The sequence below is a fragment of the Dasypus novemcinctus genome, chromosome 8, assembly GCF_030445035.2.
Source record: "Dasypus novemcinctus isolate mDasNov1 chromosome 8, mDasNov1.1.hap2, whole genome shotgun sequence".
Lineage (NCBI taxonomy): Eukaryota > Metazoa > Chordata > Mammalia > Cingulata > Dasypodidae > Dasypus > Dasypus novemcinctus.
The window spans coordinates 21,154,329-21,171,418 of NC_080680.1; the positions used below are offsets into that span (position 1 = coordinate 21,154,329).

At 43.5% G+C, this 17,090-nt stretch overlaps 1 long non-coding RNA gene across 1 annotated transcript in view; it reads left to right on the forward strand.

Annotated features, from left to right (window-relative positions):
• Positions 1–17,090, forward strand: part of LOC139439485 (uncharacterized) — a 55,041-nt gene that overhangs the window by 21,436 nt on the left and 16,515 nt on the right. The window contains exon 2 of the long non-coding RNA XR_011649357.1: positions 12,095–12,213. This is a non-coding gene — a long non-coding RNA (uncharacterized lncRNA). The remainder of the gene's footprint in view (positions 1–12,094; positions 12,214–17,090) is intronic.

Below are 17,090 nucleotides of genomic sequence, written 5' to 3' on the forward strand. Positions count from 1 at the left end.
ACTCATCAGTAGCTGAAGTTGGTGCCCACCCATCTCTTCCTCCCCCATTTTGGGAAAGCCGAGCTTTCAATTCCAGCTGCGGAACAGCTCCCGAGGCGGCTTGTGCCTCCAGTGGAGGATGGGCACAGGTCTCCGTGGCATGCAGTGCTCTACTTATGAGTCTTCTCTGCAGATGGGCAGTCTCCTCTTTCCACTCCTTCAAGGATGTTGCAGGATGCCCTTCTTGCCTCCTGGAGCCCCCAAACAGGTACTGGGTATTTACTAACTGCCCTGTGGCAGGAGCTGACTCTAGGAGCTCCTTACTCTGCTGCCATCTTGCTGGTTTCTCCTCCCATAAGTTTTGATACATTGTGTTTTCATTTTCATTCACTCCAGTACATTTCCTAGATTCCCTTGTGATTTCTTCTTTGACCCTTTTATTGCTTAATAGTATATTGTTTAATTTCCACAAATTTGTGAATTTTTCCATTTTTTCTCTGTTGTTGATTTCTAGTTTCATTCCATTTTGGTTGGAGAAGATACACTGACTGATTTCTTTATTTTTGGATTTGTTGAGACTTGTTTTATGACCTAACATATGGTTTACTCTGGATAATAACCCATGTGTTACAGAGAAGAATGTGTGTTCTGCTGCTGTTGGATGAAGTGTTCTATATATGACTTTTATGTATAGTTGGGTTTATAGTATTGTTTAAGTGTTCTATTTCCATATTACCCTTCTGTCTAGTTGTTCTGTCCATTATTGAAAGGAGTGCATTAAAGTTTCCTGCTATTGATGTAGAATCATCTATTTCTCCCTTAAAATCTGACAATATTTGCTTCACAAATTTTGGGCTTTTGCTGATAGGTGCATATATATTTATAATTGGTATGTCTTCTTGTTGGATTGACCTTCTTATTGATATATAATAACTGACTTTGTCCCTTGTAATAGTTTTTTACTTAAAGTCTAATTTATCTGACATTAGTGTAGCTATCTCTGCTCTCATTTGGTTATTACTTGCATGGTATATTTTCCCCATCCTTTCATTTTAAACCTACCTTATGGCTTTGAATTTAAGGTGAGTCATGCTTTTTTTTTTTTTTTTCAATCTATTCTGCCAATTTGTGTCTTTTGACTGGATAGTTCAGTCATTTACATATTCCCTGTCCCCCCAGATGGCTCCCTCATCTGTTTGCTCATTGTTTTTGCTCGTTGTTTGCACTCATTGTCTGCGTACGGCTTTGTTTCTCGTTTTGCTAGTTGTCTGTTTCTTCATTAGGAAGCCCTGGAACCAAACCTGGGGCCTCCCATGTGGGAGGCAGGTGCTCAACTACTCGAGCCACATCCGCTCCCGGCAATTTACATTAAAAAAAAAATTTCTCCCCGTTCCCCCGCTATCTGCTCTCTGTGTCCATTTGCTTGCTGTGTGTTCTTCTGTGTCTGCTAGCATTCTCATTAGGTGGCTCCTGGAACCGATCCTGGGACCTTCTGGAGTGGGAGAGAGGCAATTACTCTCTTGTGCCATCTCAGCTCCCTATTCCACTATGCCTTCTTATTGTCTCTCCTCTGTGTCTCTTTGCATCATCTTGCTGTGCCAGCTCTCTGAGTCGGCCGGCACTCCTGTGTGGGGCGGCTTTTCCACACTGTGTGGTGTTCCCATGCAGGGCGGCACTCTTGCATGAGGCAACATTCCCATTTGGGCAGGCCCTCTGCCTGGGCCAGCGTGCCATGTGGGGCAGCGTGCCCTCACCAAGAGGCCCTGGGCCTCAAACCCTGGACCTCCTGCATGGTAGACGCGAGACCAATTGGTTGAGCCACATCCGTTTCCCCAGTTTATATTTAAAGTACTGATAATACAGAATTTTCTCCTGTCATTTTTGCTAGTCAGTCTTTGTAAGTCTTATAGTAAGCCTTATACCTTTTTTGACCCTCAATTCTTCTGTTAATGCTTACTTTCATATTTATTTGAGTTGTTGTACCATACCATATTAAGTCTCTTCTCATTTCTCTTTTCCTTTTTTCTTTTTTTAAACCAGGCAAAGACCTTTATTAATATTTGTTTTCAAACTTTACCCCCAGGCTTCTTCAGCTTAATTAGCTGCAAAGAATGAAATTGTATGTAAACAAAAACTGAGAAGAGCTGCAGAGTCCAAGGGGCTTAGAGCTCTAGATTTTATTAGGTCCATAAATAAAACAATTGAATAAAGCAGTCGTAATATAAAATAGCAGCTCTAAGTAACTTCAAATTCTATTTTCTTCAGAAGTCAACCCAATTCAGTTTGCTTCATTTCTAGGAAGCCTCATCAAAATTCTCCACAAGATCTGGAACTTCATCCTCCTCCTCTCCAATAGCAAGTGGCGCTTTTCAGTGCACAGATTGTCTGGGCAGAGCTTCAGCCAGTCTCCTTAAACTAGTCAGACTGTCTGCGTGCAGCTCGTTTAAGATCCTGGGTAGATTTCTGTCGGCTGCTTGGTCTCAGCATGACCTGTGAGGGTGAAAATGTTCACTGCCAGAGATGCCCGACTTTAGGATTATTAAAGTGGACCCCTGTTCCTTGGTTTGTAAACATGTTAACCTCTTCAATACCAGAGATATTGTTTACCCCCAATTTCTTTAAGGAGAACTGAAACATTTTTTATTATCTGCTGTCATTGTTCTATGAACCACCTTCTTTGTATAAGCCATTCCCTTCCCATCAACGTGTACTTGTGCTTGCACTGTGGTGCGTTTCTCCTGGTTCATGATCGTTTCATATTGTTGGATGGAAATAGGGCCAGGCAGGGGACTAGGGTTGGCTCTCAGGTAGACCAGCTGAGGCTTCTCATGTATTTCTGGATATATTTTTCATATATATATATTTTTTTATGGTTACCATGGGGTTAAAATTGAGCAGCCTAAATATATAACAATAACTTTTTAAAAAGATTTTTCTTTATTTATTTCTCCCTTCCTCCCCATTGTTTGTGCTTGCTGTCTGCCCCCTGTGTCCATTCATGGTGGGCTCTCTGTGTCTGCTCGTCTTCTCTTTAGGAGGCACTGGAAAATGAACCCAGGCCTCCCATGTGGGAGTGGTGCTCAGTCACTTAAACCACCTCTGCTCCCTGCTTTGTGTGTCTCTTATTGTGTTGCCTTTTCGTGTCTCCTTGTTGTGTCATCTTGTTGCATCAGCTTGCCACACCAGCCTGTCATGCTGGCTTGCTGTCTTGCTTGTCTTCTCTACGAGGCACTGGGAACTGAATCCAGGACCTCCCATGTGGTAGGCAGGCACCCAAATGCTTGAGCCACATTCGCTTCTTATAACAATATTTTTTTGTTTGCTACCAACTTAAGTTCAATAGCATATACATACACTCTTCCTATACCCCTCCACCCTCCACCTTTTTTGGCACTTGTTACAAATAATATTTTTGTACATTGCATGTCCAAAACCATGATTATGCCATTACTTTTTATGTATTTATAGTTTAGCATCTTTAAGAAGTAAGAAGTGGAGTTACATACAAAAAAACTATAACACATCAATACTGGAATTTATAGTAACAAATGGTTACATTTACCAGAGGTTTTTATTTATGCCACTTAGGTCCACTCTAGTTCTTTTCCTTTCAGTCTGAAGAACTACATTTAGCACTGCCTGTAGGGCAGGTTTTGTTTATCTGGAAATGTCTTAGTCTTTCCCTTACTTTGAAAGAAAGTCTTGCTGGATATAAAATTTTTGGCTGAAAATTGATTTTGCTCAGCATTTTAAGTACTTTATTCCACTGCTTTCTTGCTTCCATCATTTCTGAAGAGAAATCGGCACTTAATCTCACTAGAACTCTTTTGCACATAACATGCTACTTTTCTCCTGCAGCTTTCAGTACTCTTTTCTTATCCTTTGCAGCCAATAGTTTGAGCACTATGTTTCTGGAAGTATTTTTCTTCAAGTGTATCCTGCTTGGTGTTCATTGGGCTTCTAGGATGGGCCATGTCTTTTGCTATGTTTTGGAAGTTTTCTGTCATTATCTCTTTGTATATTCCTTCTGTTCCTTTCTTACTCCTCCTTCTGGGCTCACATACAGCATATATTGTAATGCTTGATGGTGTCCCATGGGTCGCTTATGCTGTTTTTGCTTTTTCAAATTCTTTCTTCTTTTTGCTCTTTAGCCTGTATCATTTCAATTGTTTTGTATTTGAGTTCACTGATTCTTTTCTCTGCCAGCCCCAATCTTTTGTTAAAACGCTTCTGTGAATTTTTTATTTCGGTTATTCTAGACGTCAACTCCTGTAGTTGTGTTTGGTTCTTTTATAAAATTTATTTACCTTCATTGAAATTCTTATATTGTTCTATTCATTGTTTTCCTGATATCCTTTATTCTTTGTCTGTATTTTCCTTCATCTCTCTGAGCAACTGAGGGTCTTTTTTTTTTTAAGTCTTTATCCACCAGACTGTATGCCAACAGTCTGGTCTTATTCATTTATGTTTTCTGGCTTTTATCCTCTTCCTTTGATGGCCCATCATTTTCTGTTTCTTTGACAACAAAGAAATTTTAATATTTTAATATTTGAAAATATTATCTCTGGGATTTACTCCATGAACTGTCTGTTTATTAAGTTTGTATCCAGCTAGAGGTATGACAGATTTTCTTGAGTGGCAGGAGGTAAGAAGACCAAGCAAATCAATGCAAAAAACACCTTTCACAGTGTTTGCAAATTGGCTTCTCATCTGTCCTCCACAGTTCAGCATGCCTATCAAGAAGATCAGCCCAATGAGAATGCAAAGTGCAGCGTTCACTCTATCTTTTCTGAGCCAGTGTCTTTTCCGGGCTTGTGTTTGCTAGTGGTCTTAGTAGTTCCCCTGTTTACAGGAATTTGAATGCCTCTTCCACTCCTTAGGAACTAAACCTTCTCCCTCTTCCATACAACGTAAAGCAGATAAGCCTTTTCCCCAGGCTGCCCAATTCATTTCTTAAGCTGCTTTCACTCTCCCAAACTGCTTTGGTCTGGAGGGCAAACTCTGGAGGAGGTTAACCAGAGAGGGGTTTCCTAGGTCAGTCTTTCCCAGCTGGGACCCTACAGGGAGCCCTGAGCAGCTCCACATCGCCTTGTGGAGGAGATGAGGAAGGGGCCACCAGGGTTCCAGGAGCTTCTCCTAGGGCTCTGGAAGCTTCATTTTCTTAATGAGCATTTGCCTTGTAAATGCAGCCCTTTAACTCTTTTCTGTAGTTTTGAGGAAGGGTGCTGCTTTAGTTTGCCAAAGGGCTTATGAAGCAAAGTACCAGAAATGGGTTGGCTTTTATAAAGGGGATTTATTTGGGGGTAAAAGCTTACAGTTCCAAGGCTGTGAAAAGTACAAATCGAGGCACCATGAGAGGTGCTTTCTTACCAAAGTCAGCTGCTACGTGTTGCAGCAAGAGGCCTGCTGATCTCTGCCAAGGGCTGAGCTCAGCTGAGGGCAACTAGGCATAAAGCTTGTCTCTTCTTGAGCTGCTCCATGGGCCTGGCCTCTTAGGGGCTTTGTGCTCAAATGGTCTTCTAATCCCCTCTGCCATGACAGGATCAAATATCATGTGATGGCTCCTTTTTCCTGTCTGTTTCTGTCTGTGTCTCTCTCTGTGTCTGTTTTATCAGACCCAGAAAGAAGGCAGAGACTCAACGTGAATTATGCCCCACTGCCGTGGTCCAATCAAATGCTCTAAAGCGATCTTATCAAGCAATCTAATCAACGCACTCAAAGGGTATCACATCCAGAGGAATAGATTGGTTTAGAAGCATAATCTTCCTCTTTTTCGGGATACGGGACATCGTACATAAAATAATTTCAAACTGCCACAGGTACCATCTTTAAGACTCTTCTTCCGCTTTTGCCCCAATGGTTTGGAACAATGGCCACCCTTAGAACTGGGCCCCCAGAGATCTGAAGTAGCTGCTCAAAAGCAGGGATCAGTGATCATGCCACGCACCCCCTGATCTTGAGGAACTAGGTCTTTATATCCGGCCTGGCACTATCAAGCTACACCAGGAGCCAGGGCTAAGGATCTCACTGCTTTCTGCTGTGAGGCTGGGGTGTGGGGGGTGGTAGCCACTGCATGGCGAGTGCAGTTCATCAGGACTTACTGCAGTTTACCAGCCTCTTCCTTCCATTCTTTCTTCAGTGCTGCACAGTGTTCTACAGGATTCTGGAGTATCAAAATAGTTGATTCAGATGGTTCCTGCCAGTTTAATGCTTGGGTAAGGGACTGGTTCCTGGAGCTTCCAACTCCATCATTTCCCATTCCCACAATCTCCCTAGTAAACAGATCCACTCTTTTTTTTTTTTTTTTTAAGGAGGTACTGGGGATTCAACCTGGGACCTTGTAAATGGGAAGCAGGTGCTCAACCACTAAGCTACATTTGCTCCCCTATATTCACTCTTTTTTTTAAAAAAAGATTTATTTTATTTATTTCTCTCCCTTCCCCCCGTTGTCTGCTCTCTGTGTCCATTCGCTGTGTGTTCTTCTGAGTCCGTTTGCATTATGAGGCGGCACTGGGAATCTGCATCTCTCTTTTGTTGCGTCATCTTGCTGTATCAGCTCTCCGTGTGTGTGGCACCACTCCTGGGTGGGCTGCGCTCTTTTCATGTGGGGTGGGTCTCCTTGCAGGGCACACACCTTGTGTGTGGGACACCCCTACATGGGGGCACCCCTGCGTGGCATGGCACTCCTTGTGTGCAATAGCACTGCGCATAGGCCAGCTCACCACACGGGTCAGGAGGCCCTGGGGATCGAACCCTGGACCCTCCATATGGTAGATGGATGCTTTATCAGTTGAGTCACGTCTGCTTCCCTATATTCACTCTTAAATATTGGGTATGTTACTTTTTCTGTACCAGACACTAACTCTGCACCGGGGATCCAGCTGGGAACAAAATAGACTTAGTTTCTCCCCTTTTAGAGCTTAAAGTTCATTTAGGAATAAAGAACTTAAATCAAGAAATTAAATGAAATATGATGAGTGAATTTATGAGATCTGCTGTGAGAGGAAAGGAACCCTTTAGGAAAAGAGTTATGCTGAACTTTAAAGAGGAATAGAAGTTCTGTTAAAATTGATGGTGGTTGGAATTGTAGGTTAAAAAGTGGATAGGTAGTTTATCAGGTAAACAATAGTTTCTGCTGTAATAGGCAAGAACCCAAAAGCTCAGTTACTAATATCCTAAAGGATTCTTTTTTCACTCATATGATGCCCAGGATGGATGAGACATCTCTCCGACATGACTTCATTCCAAGTGGTGACTCTACAACCCAGGCTGCTTCCATTTTGCAGCTCTGTAGCCCTTCACTTCCACCTGCACAGATAGGAAGAGAGCGAATGAGAGTATGGACAACACACCTGTGCTTAACTCCTTGCACTGGAAATGACTCTTCACTTCCACTCATATGCCACTGGCAATGATTAGTCTCGGGACCCATCCCAGCTGAACAGGTTCTAAACAAAGGAAGACATGGATACATGGGGAAACCTAATAGTTTTTACAATAGAACGATGTGTGCAGATCCACAGATAAGAGATGGTAGTGCATTTTTGAGAAGCTCTTGCTTGGTAGAAGCATAGGATAGACATGATGTTTTGGCAGGCAGCAGTTTTGGCTGGAGAGGGAGACAGGAGGCCACAGAGTTTGGGAACTTGAGTACCATATTAAGAAAATTGTGCTTCACACAAAGGATAATGGTAGCCATTGAAGGGTTATAAAAACAGAAGTGTTGGGAAGTGCACTTGGCCCAGTGGTTAGGGCATCCGCCTACCACATGGGGGGTCCGTGGTTCAAACCCCGGGCCTCCTTGACCTGTGTGGAGCTGGCCCATGCTCAGTGCAGGTGTGTGCAAGGAGTGCCCTGCCATGCAGGGGTGTCCCCCACGTAGGGTAGCCCCACACGCAAGGAGTGCGCCCCTTAAGGAGAGCTGCCCAGCGCGAAAGAACGTGCAGCCTGCCCAAGAATGGCGCCACACACACGGAGAGCTGATACAACAAGATGATGCAACAAAAAGAAGAAACACAGATTCCTGTGCTGCTGAGAACAACAGAAGCAGACAAAGAAGAACACGCAGCAAATAGACAGAGAGAACAGACAACTGTGGGGGTGGGGGAAGGGAGGAGAAATAAATAAAATAAATAAATCTTTAAAAAAAATAGAAAATAAAAAAAGAAGCGTTGGGATCCAATTTGTGACTTTTAGAAGAATCCTCTTATTGCATTCTGGTTAATGGATTGGAAGAGGATGAGACTGGGCAAAGAGAGAACCACGAAAAAAAAGTTGATATTCTTTAAAATACAACATGGCTGAATTCTTCATCTTTGAATTTGACATAAACATGCTATTAAGCAATTTTGTTATCTGCTTCATTTAATTTGGGCATGAAATATTTATTTTTTGATTGCTAGTTTTATTATTTTGGTTCAAATATTACTTTGAAGAATAGATAAAAGTATTACTTTGGAGAATGGATAGTTGGGCATGATACTTTTTTTGCATAGGGAAATAGAATGCATTGCAATTCTATTGAGATAGGGATTCATTTTATTTTAAATGGGAGGGACAAACCCTTTATCCTGTGAAATGTGTGAAATGAAGACGATAAACCTGAAAATCCTTGATTTGGTGCAGAAAATTCTTACAACTGAAGGATTTAATTTAAAAATTTGAGTGCCTATGGGCTCCTTGGCTGCCCCATTGGAAAAATGGAAAACCTCAATATGAGATTTACTCTATAGGGATCTGAAGGAAAGACAGGTGTGTAAGTATCCTTCAAAAGGACAATGTTGACTATAAATGCATTCTTCTATGTTGCCTTTGCTACATGACCCGAGAAACACAATCACATCTCAGCATGGGAGTTTAGGGAGTAATAGTTTCTTTTTTCTGCCCCCTTTCCCCATCTCCAACTCTGTCGCTTTCATTATTTTCCCCAAGACAATGACTTATCTTTCTGATTTAGCCACAGGGCATCTTATTGCAGCCAAGAGCCTGGATTTTGTTGCTTTTATGAGTAATATGATATAGTTGGCTCAGGGGGCTTTGCTCACTCTATTTCCTTATGGTTTCTCATGGAGTAATTCTGCAGTTGCTTATTTCAAAATCGTTGGAATTATATAGGAAGGCAACAATTTGCAAATTGTTCAGCTTCTTTTTCTGACTCTTGCTACCAAGAGACTTGTAAGTGCTTTTTGTGATGTAAAGAAAAAGAACTGGTGAATCATCGTGTTCTGATTTTTCTTGTCAGAGGAGCCAGAGGAAATAGAATCCGTGGAAAAGATGTACACCTCAGTACTGTTGCTCTCTGCTAAGGCATAGCTCATGGTCCTTTGACTGCCAGAAGGATTAGATTTCTTGAAAAAAAAAATCCATTGTTCCTATTCTCTTAAGACTTTTAAAAAGCCTGAACTTACAAATTAATACATAAGGACTGGTATTTTGCAAATTCAGAAGGCACTCCTAGTACTTGATGATGCTCTGACTTTGTGGCACACATGGAGACCTGAGATAAAAGTCATATATGAGGAGAACTACCTTAAAATCTTTTCTTCCCTAATTATAAAACAGCATAGGCACACACACATTAAAACTAAAAAATACAGTTAGACTTAGGTTTCAGAAATAGTTTTGTCCACTGTAGTTTGTACTGTATATAGTTTTCTTTTTCCCTGATACTTGACTTTTTTTTTTCCTACATAAGCTTTTCCCCCATGTCCTTCACACATCCTTTTTTTTTTGGCTGTCAAATGATCCTTTATTGAAGTATTTTCCCTTGTAGTTCCTAATTACCTGGGCATTCCACTGCACCACTGTCGATGTCATCGATGATGTCATGAGGGTGTTGACCATCACCGTTGCCGCCCACAGACTGGTGGTCCCAGAATCCCTCTTTAATGGTTCCAGGGAGTTCTCTGGCTAAAGATCGGTGCCCCATCTGTCGGGCAAGGCTGATCATCCCATCAAAAGTGATGTTTCCACTGCGCTTCCTGTTTTTCTGCTTCTTTCTGTCCCTGGATGGATCCTTAAGGGCTTTGATGATCAGGGCGGAGGCAGAAGGGGACACCTCGCTGTGGGCCCGTCTGTTCTGAATGGTGCACTGTAATACTTAGAACTTTCCAAGCACCAGTTGCCTTGGCAACGTCATCACTACCCTTTTTTTTGAGACAGACCAAGGGGGCTGATCTTGGGGGCCCGGGCAGATGTGGCATCAACCTTCCCACCTCAGATACAAGGCTTTGATATCATTGGGGTCGAACTTTGGTGGCATGGCAGACGTGGATGGTATCAGATGAACCCAGATGCAGGATGGCCAAAGAAAGCTTCACCCAATGTGGGAAACAAAGGATGTTGTTTCCATGGAAGCAAGTTACTTCCTTGACCACTGAGTCATGCTGTCTCCATAGCTATACGTGCAGGTCATAAATCTAGCAAGGAGATGTGTACATTCAGGTGGAATGAGGACTAGGTAGAATGGAACAACCTGGGCAACAAGATTTATGGGTATGTTTTCTCAACAATATAATAGAACATTGAAATTTTGAACTTTGAATTATAATCGTAGCGTTTGATCCATTGTGTTACACAGGTTGAGGTAATGGGAATAGTTAGCTAGAATAGTTGCTTGTTCTCACGATTGCTTGGGGTATATAAAGAAGCCCCTGAGATTAATAAACTTGTCTGATGCGCTTGAGGCTTCAATGCTCTCAGATCCCCTGATCCCAATCTCTCTTTGTCTTTCATTCCCGATACCCTTCAGGTCCGCGACTCCAACAGCACCCCGGACTCCTCCAAGCTGAAAGACACACACACACACATATATGTTTATATATATATTTTTAGGAGGTACTGGGGATTGAAACCAGGACCTTGTACATGGTGAGCAGGCACTCAACCACTTGAGTTATATCTGCTCACATATATTTTTAATGACTGTAAAATCCTTTCTTATGGCATTTCCATAATTTACTTTACAATTTGTCTATTGGTTGATGTTTAGTTTGTTTCCAGTGTTGACAGTTACATAATACTGTAAAGAATACCTTAGTGTTTTAGTTTGCTATAAGCTGTCCAAGCAATATACGAGAAATGTGTTGGCTTTTATAATGGGAATTTCTTAGGTTAAAACCTTACAGTTTTGAGGTCATGAAAGCGTCCAAATCAAGACATCTTCGAGAGACACTGTCTCACCAAAGTTGCAGCCGTGGACGATCAAGCACATGGCAGGGCACAGGGCCAGTCCACTCATCTCTCCCCTCTCCACCGAGCCTCAGCTCTGCAGCCTCTCGGGGGGGCCTCTTTCTGGCCTCTGGGCTCTGCTGATTCTAGCTTCCGGCTGCCACAACCTCTCTCTCAGCCTCTTGGGGTTTCTCTGCCTCTGCCACTTTTTTCCTGGAGGTCTGCTGCTTTCAGTCCTCTGTTTATAAAGGACACTAGCAAGAGGAGCAAGACCCACCCTGGGCCATGCCTCACTGAAGCAATCCAAAGACTCCCCAACTGAATCCAATCCAACCAAAAGGCCCCATACCCACAGGGATGGATTAGCTCCAAGAGCATGATCCTTTCTGGAATCCACAAGGCTTCCTTTCTGTCACACTTTGTAGGTACAAATTTGTCTTTATTTATGATTCCCATAGGAACAATTCCTAGGAGTAGACTGTATCAAAGGTACACTCATTTTCAAGGCTCTTTTCAGCCACCATTGAGATGATTATGTGGTTAGTCCTTTCACCTACTGAGGGCTTTAAATTGAACTCATTTTTGAAATGATGTAGGAGAAATTTGAAAGAGATGCTAGCTACTTTAATTGTATGGCATGCTTGGAAGGTTAAATTAGATGGGATACTGGTAAGTCAATATACATGGGTATAGTGAGCACTAATAGTTTCTGTCACAAGCCAGCATGTGTTCAAGTCCAGAGGCAGAAGAGAGCGGAGGCAGAGCCTACCCCAGGAAGAGCTGCAAAACACCCCATTTCCTGTTCTCCTTATTCTGCCAGCATTTGAGTTGCATCTCCTTTACCTGGTGGGATGACTCAAACTTTTCTTCCTGTCGGAGATCTTGCTGACTTTGTCTTTCTTTGATTGCCTCAGTTTTCCATTGACTAGAACTTTTGGATCAACAGGTGCTAAGGGCCAAATGCCTGGGTTCCAGACCTAATGCTCCTCACCTCTACTGAGTAACAGCATCCCAATGTCTGCCTGCCACCTTGTCAGTGAAGTGACTTTTTTCTCTGCCTGTTGGGTAAGTCGTACAATGCACAGAGTGGCCACAGAACAGCCTTAACTTCTCATTTAACAGAATCAAAACTGAGTTAGCAAAAGAGAATTTCTCTTTTCACCATTAGGACTAACAAGTCATTTGGTTCCCTAGTTTTGGGTGGGAGAATAAATTTCCCCAGCAAATTATCTGGTGTAAAAATGAGAGGGGCCATTTCTAAAGTTTCTCCCTTGGTCTCCAAGCCTATGCATTCTGATTATGGAGAAAAGACAATGAGGGAGGCATATTTCCTGCTGGAGATGGATTCATGTTCCTATTTTTCAAAAGGCATGGTGAGGGAGGCGGATTTGGCTCAACTGATAGAGCATTTGCCTACCACATGGGAGGTCCAGGGTTCAAATCCAGGGCCTCCTGACCCATGTGGTGAGCTGGTCCACGTGCAGCCCTGATGAGCACTGGGAGTGCCCTGCCACACAGGAGTGTCCCCCACATAGGGGAGCCCCACATGCAAGGAGTGTGCCCCTTTAGGAGAACCGTCCCATGCAAGAAAAGCCCAGCCTGCCCAGGTGTGGCACCGCACACACGGAGAGCTGACACAACAAGATGACGCAACAAAAAGAGACACAGATTCCTGGTGCCACTGACAAGAATCCAAGTGGACACAGAAGAACACCCAGTGAATGGACTCATAGAGCAGACAGTGGGGGAAGCGGGGGAGAAGGAGAGAGAAATAAATAAAAATAAAAAATTACATTAAAAAAAAAAAGGCATGGTGAGGGGAGCCAGTGTGGCTCCGTGGTTGAGTGCTGGCTTTTCACATACAAGGTCTGGGGTTCAATCCCTAGCCCTGTACCTCAAAAAAAAGAATTTTTTTTTTAAAAAAGGCATGGTAAGGGGGGTGGAGCCAAGAGTAAGGCACTCCTGGAGTCAGCTCGTGAAACAGGGCAGTTGGTGGTCACCCAGAGCTGCCTAAAGCTCCTTTTGGAGGACCCAGGAGACCAGAGGAGTATTCTGTAACATCCTTGACAGTGTGGAAGGAGGAGACTACCCGTCTGCACAGAGGAATCGTGAGTAGAGCACTCCATGCCACGGAGGTTGGTGCCCTTGGCGTGCAAGCCGCCTCGGGAGCTATTCTATGGTTGGAGTTGGAATTTCCATTTTCCCCAGTGAAAGCAGGAGGAAAACACAGTGTGGCACCAACTTCAGCTACTGACTAGTGGATTTGGCGGGCTGAAGTATAATCCTAGGAACAACTGAACTTTGAGCCTGTCCAGGTCGGAGGGAAGCCAGTGGCCACCATTCTGACTCTACCCCGGGCACGAGGGCAAGCAGCGCTGACTGAAAATCAGAGTGCCTGTAAGGACTGGCTTCTTTCCACCCAGGCTGGATTGCAAGTCTAGCCTAAACCCCAGTCCCACCTCCGGCAGGGAGGAAGCGGAGGGGACCTGCACCACCTCTCTGGGAAGCTGAAGCCACGCTGCAGAGGCTGGTGCCCATCCTACTTCAGGGGTGCAAGTCACCTCAGGAGCTGTTCTGTGGCTGGAGTTAAAAGTTCCATTTCCCGTAAATGGTGGAGGAAGAGACAGATGTTCACTGACCTCAGCTACTGATTAGTGGACTCAGCTGGCTAAAATACAGTCCTAGAGCCAGCTAGGGTCTGAGCCTGTCCAAATGGGAAAGAGTCTGGTAACTGCCATCTTGACTCCGTCCACGGCCTGAGGGGGAGCCTGGCTGACTGAAACCCAGTGAAGTGATGGACGGGCTTCTTTCCACCAAGATCAGACTGCAGCCCTAGCCTAGGCTCCAGCCCCACCTCCAGCAGAGAGGTAGCTGGCGGGACCTGCACCAGGCTCCCCAGGCATTTCCAAGTGCTCTCTGCTGGCAGAGGCTGAATAGTCGGACACCTGGGGCTGCATCCCCGCACCCCAAGAGAACAGGAGAGGAGCTGGGTATCCTCGGCCTCTCCGGGCAATGGCAGGACTTTTCAGCCCACACGAACAGGTTTGTTGAGTGCCTTTGGGCCCATTTCCACCTCTGTCCCTCCACAGGATAGGAGGGGGTTGGTGTTCCCTCAATCTCTCAGGGCAATTTCAGACAGTTTAGGGCTGCATAAGCCTGTTGGGCACCTGTGGCTCCACTTCTATCCCCAATAGGACAAGAGATGGACTGTGTTTGCCCATACTCTCTGGGTAACTGCAGGTGTTTTGGCCCACAAGCCTGGACTGTGGGTACTTATGGATCCACCCTCACCCCCCAATAGGAAAGAAGGGGTCTGGTCTTTCCACAGCCTATTTGGGCAATGGCAGACCTTTGGCCTGCATGAACTGGACTATTGGATGCCTATGAATCCACCCCCACCTCCAATAGCATAGGAGGGGTCTTGCGTCTCTGCGGCGTCTCTGGACAATGGTGGGTACTTTCAACCAACAGGGACTGAACTGTCGAGTGCCTGTGGATCCAACCCCATGCCTTAAGAGGAAAGAAGGGGACTGGTGTTTCCTCAGCCTCTCAAGGCAGGTATTCTCAGCCTAAAGGGACTGAACTATTGAGCACCCACAGAACCACCCCTACCACCCAATAGGATAGGAGGGGACTGGTGCATCCTCAGCCTCTCCAGGCAACGGGGGTTACTTTCAGCCTACAGGACTGAACTATAGAGCATTTGTATCTCTGTTCCTACCCCCTAAAAGGCAGAAGGGACAGTACTCCCTCAGCCTCTCATAGAACTGCAGGTGTATTTGGTCCACAGAGATTAGATTGTTGGGCACTCCAGGGGGTCCATTCCCACCCCCGGCAAGGAGAGGGTCTGGTGCTACATCATTTTACCTGAGAAACTGTGGTCATTTTGGACCCACACAGCATAGATTGATGACCAAAACTATACCTCCATCCCTGTCTAAGGTAGGGGAGGAAGGAGTATGAACCTTCATTAGTCTCTCTGGGTGACTACAGACAGTCTTGTTGTGCCCAACTTGGATTATTATACACAGTTGCAACTCTGTCCCTTCCCCTGACAGAGGAGAAAGTTGGGAGAAGCTTCATCACTTCCTGGGGCAACATGGGTATCTGCAGCCACCATAGCTTACAGTACCAATTACATCCTTGGCTCCTCCTACACAACCAGCAAGGGAGAAAAGATAAGAAATCTCTAAACTAAAGGGAGAAACTGCACCCAGAATAAATACAGCTAGCAAGGCAGATGCAGAAACGCCAACAAAAAATTACAATCCATATCAAGAAACAGGAAGAGATGTCCCAATTAAAGGAACAAGATAAGCATGCAGATGACATAAAGAAATTGAGAAAATGAATCTTAGATGTTCAAACAAATCTCCTTAATAAATTCAATGAGATGGCTAAAGAGATTAAGGATATTTAGAAGACATTGGATGAGCACAAAGAAGAATTTGAAAGCATACATAGAAAAATAGAAGACCTTATGGGAATGAAAGGTGCAATAAATGAAATAAAAAATACACTGGAGGCATATAATAGCAGATTTGAAGAAGCAGAAGAAAGGATCAGCAGGCTTGAAGACATGGCCTCTGAAAGCAAACAAACAAAAACAGATGAAGAAAAGAATAGAAAAAATTGAACAGGGTCTCAGGGAACTAAATGACAGCAAGAGACATGCAAACATATATGTCATGGGTGTCCCACAAGGAGAAGAGAAGGGAAAAGGGGCAGAAGGAATATTTGAAGAAATAATGGTAGAAAATTTCCCAACTCTATTGAAGGACATAGATATCCATGTCCAAGAAGCACAATGTACTCCCATCTGAATAAATCCAAATAGACCAACTCCAAGACACATGTTAATCAGAATGTCAAATGCCAGAGACAGAGAGAATTCTGAGACCAGCAAAAGAAAAGCAGTACATAACATATAAGGGATACCCAATAAGATTAAGTGCTGATTTCTCATCAGAAACCATGGAGGCAAGAAGGCAGTGGTATGATATATTTAAGATACTGCAGGAGAAAAACTGCCAGCCAAGAATTTTATACCCAGCAGGATTATCTTTTAAAAATGAGGGTGTGATTACAATATTCACAGATAAACAGAAACTGAGAGAGTTTATAACAAAATGACCAGCTTTGCAAGAAATACTAAAGGGAGTGTTACAACCTGAAAAGAAAAGACAGGAGAGAGAGGCCTGGAAGAGAGTCTAGAAATGACAACTGTATCAGACACAGTAACTAAGAGTATCAAATATAAAATGACAGATAAAATGCAAAGACTAAAATGTATGAAATAAGAACTGCCTTTACAGTAATAACATTGAATGTTAATTGATTAAACTACCGAAATCAAAAGACACAAACTGGCAGAATGGATAAGAAAATATAAGCCATCTATATGTTGTCTGCAAGACCCTCACCTTAGACCCAACGATACCAATAAATTGGAAGTGAAAGGTTGGAAAAGGATATTCCACACATGCAGTATACAAAAAAAAAAAAAAAAAAAAAAAAAAGCTGGAGTAACTATACTTATTTCAGATGACATAGACTTTAAAAGCAAAACTGTTATTAGAGAAAAGGAAGGATATTACATATTAATAAAAGGGGTGATTCACCAGAAGGAAATAACAATCATAAATATATATGCACCTAACCAGGATGCCCCAAGATACATGAGGCAAACACTGGCAAAACTGAAGGGAGAAATAGACATTTCTGTAATACTAGTTGGAGTCTTCAATACACCACTCTCAGCACTGGATAGAACATCTGGGCAGAAGACCAATAAGGAAACAGAGAGCTTAATAATATGATAAATGGACTAAACCTAATAGACATAATCAGAACATTGTACCACAAAACATCAGGATATACATTCTTCTCAAGTGCTCATGGATCTTTCTCCATTATAGACCATATGTTGGGTCACGAAGCAG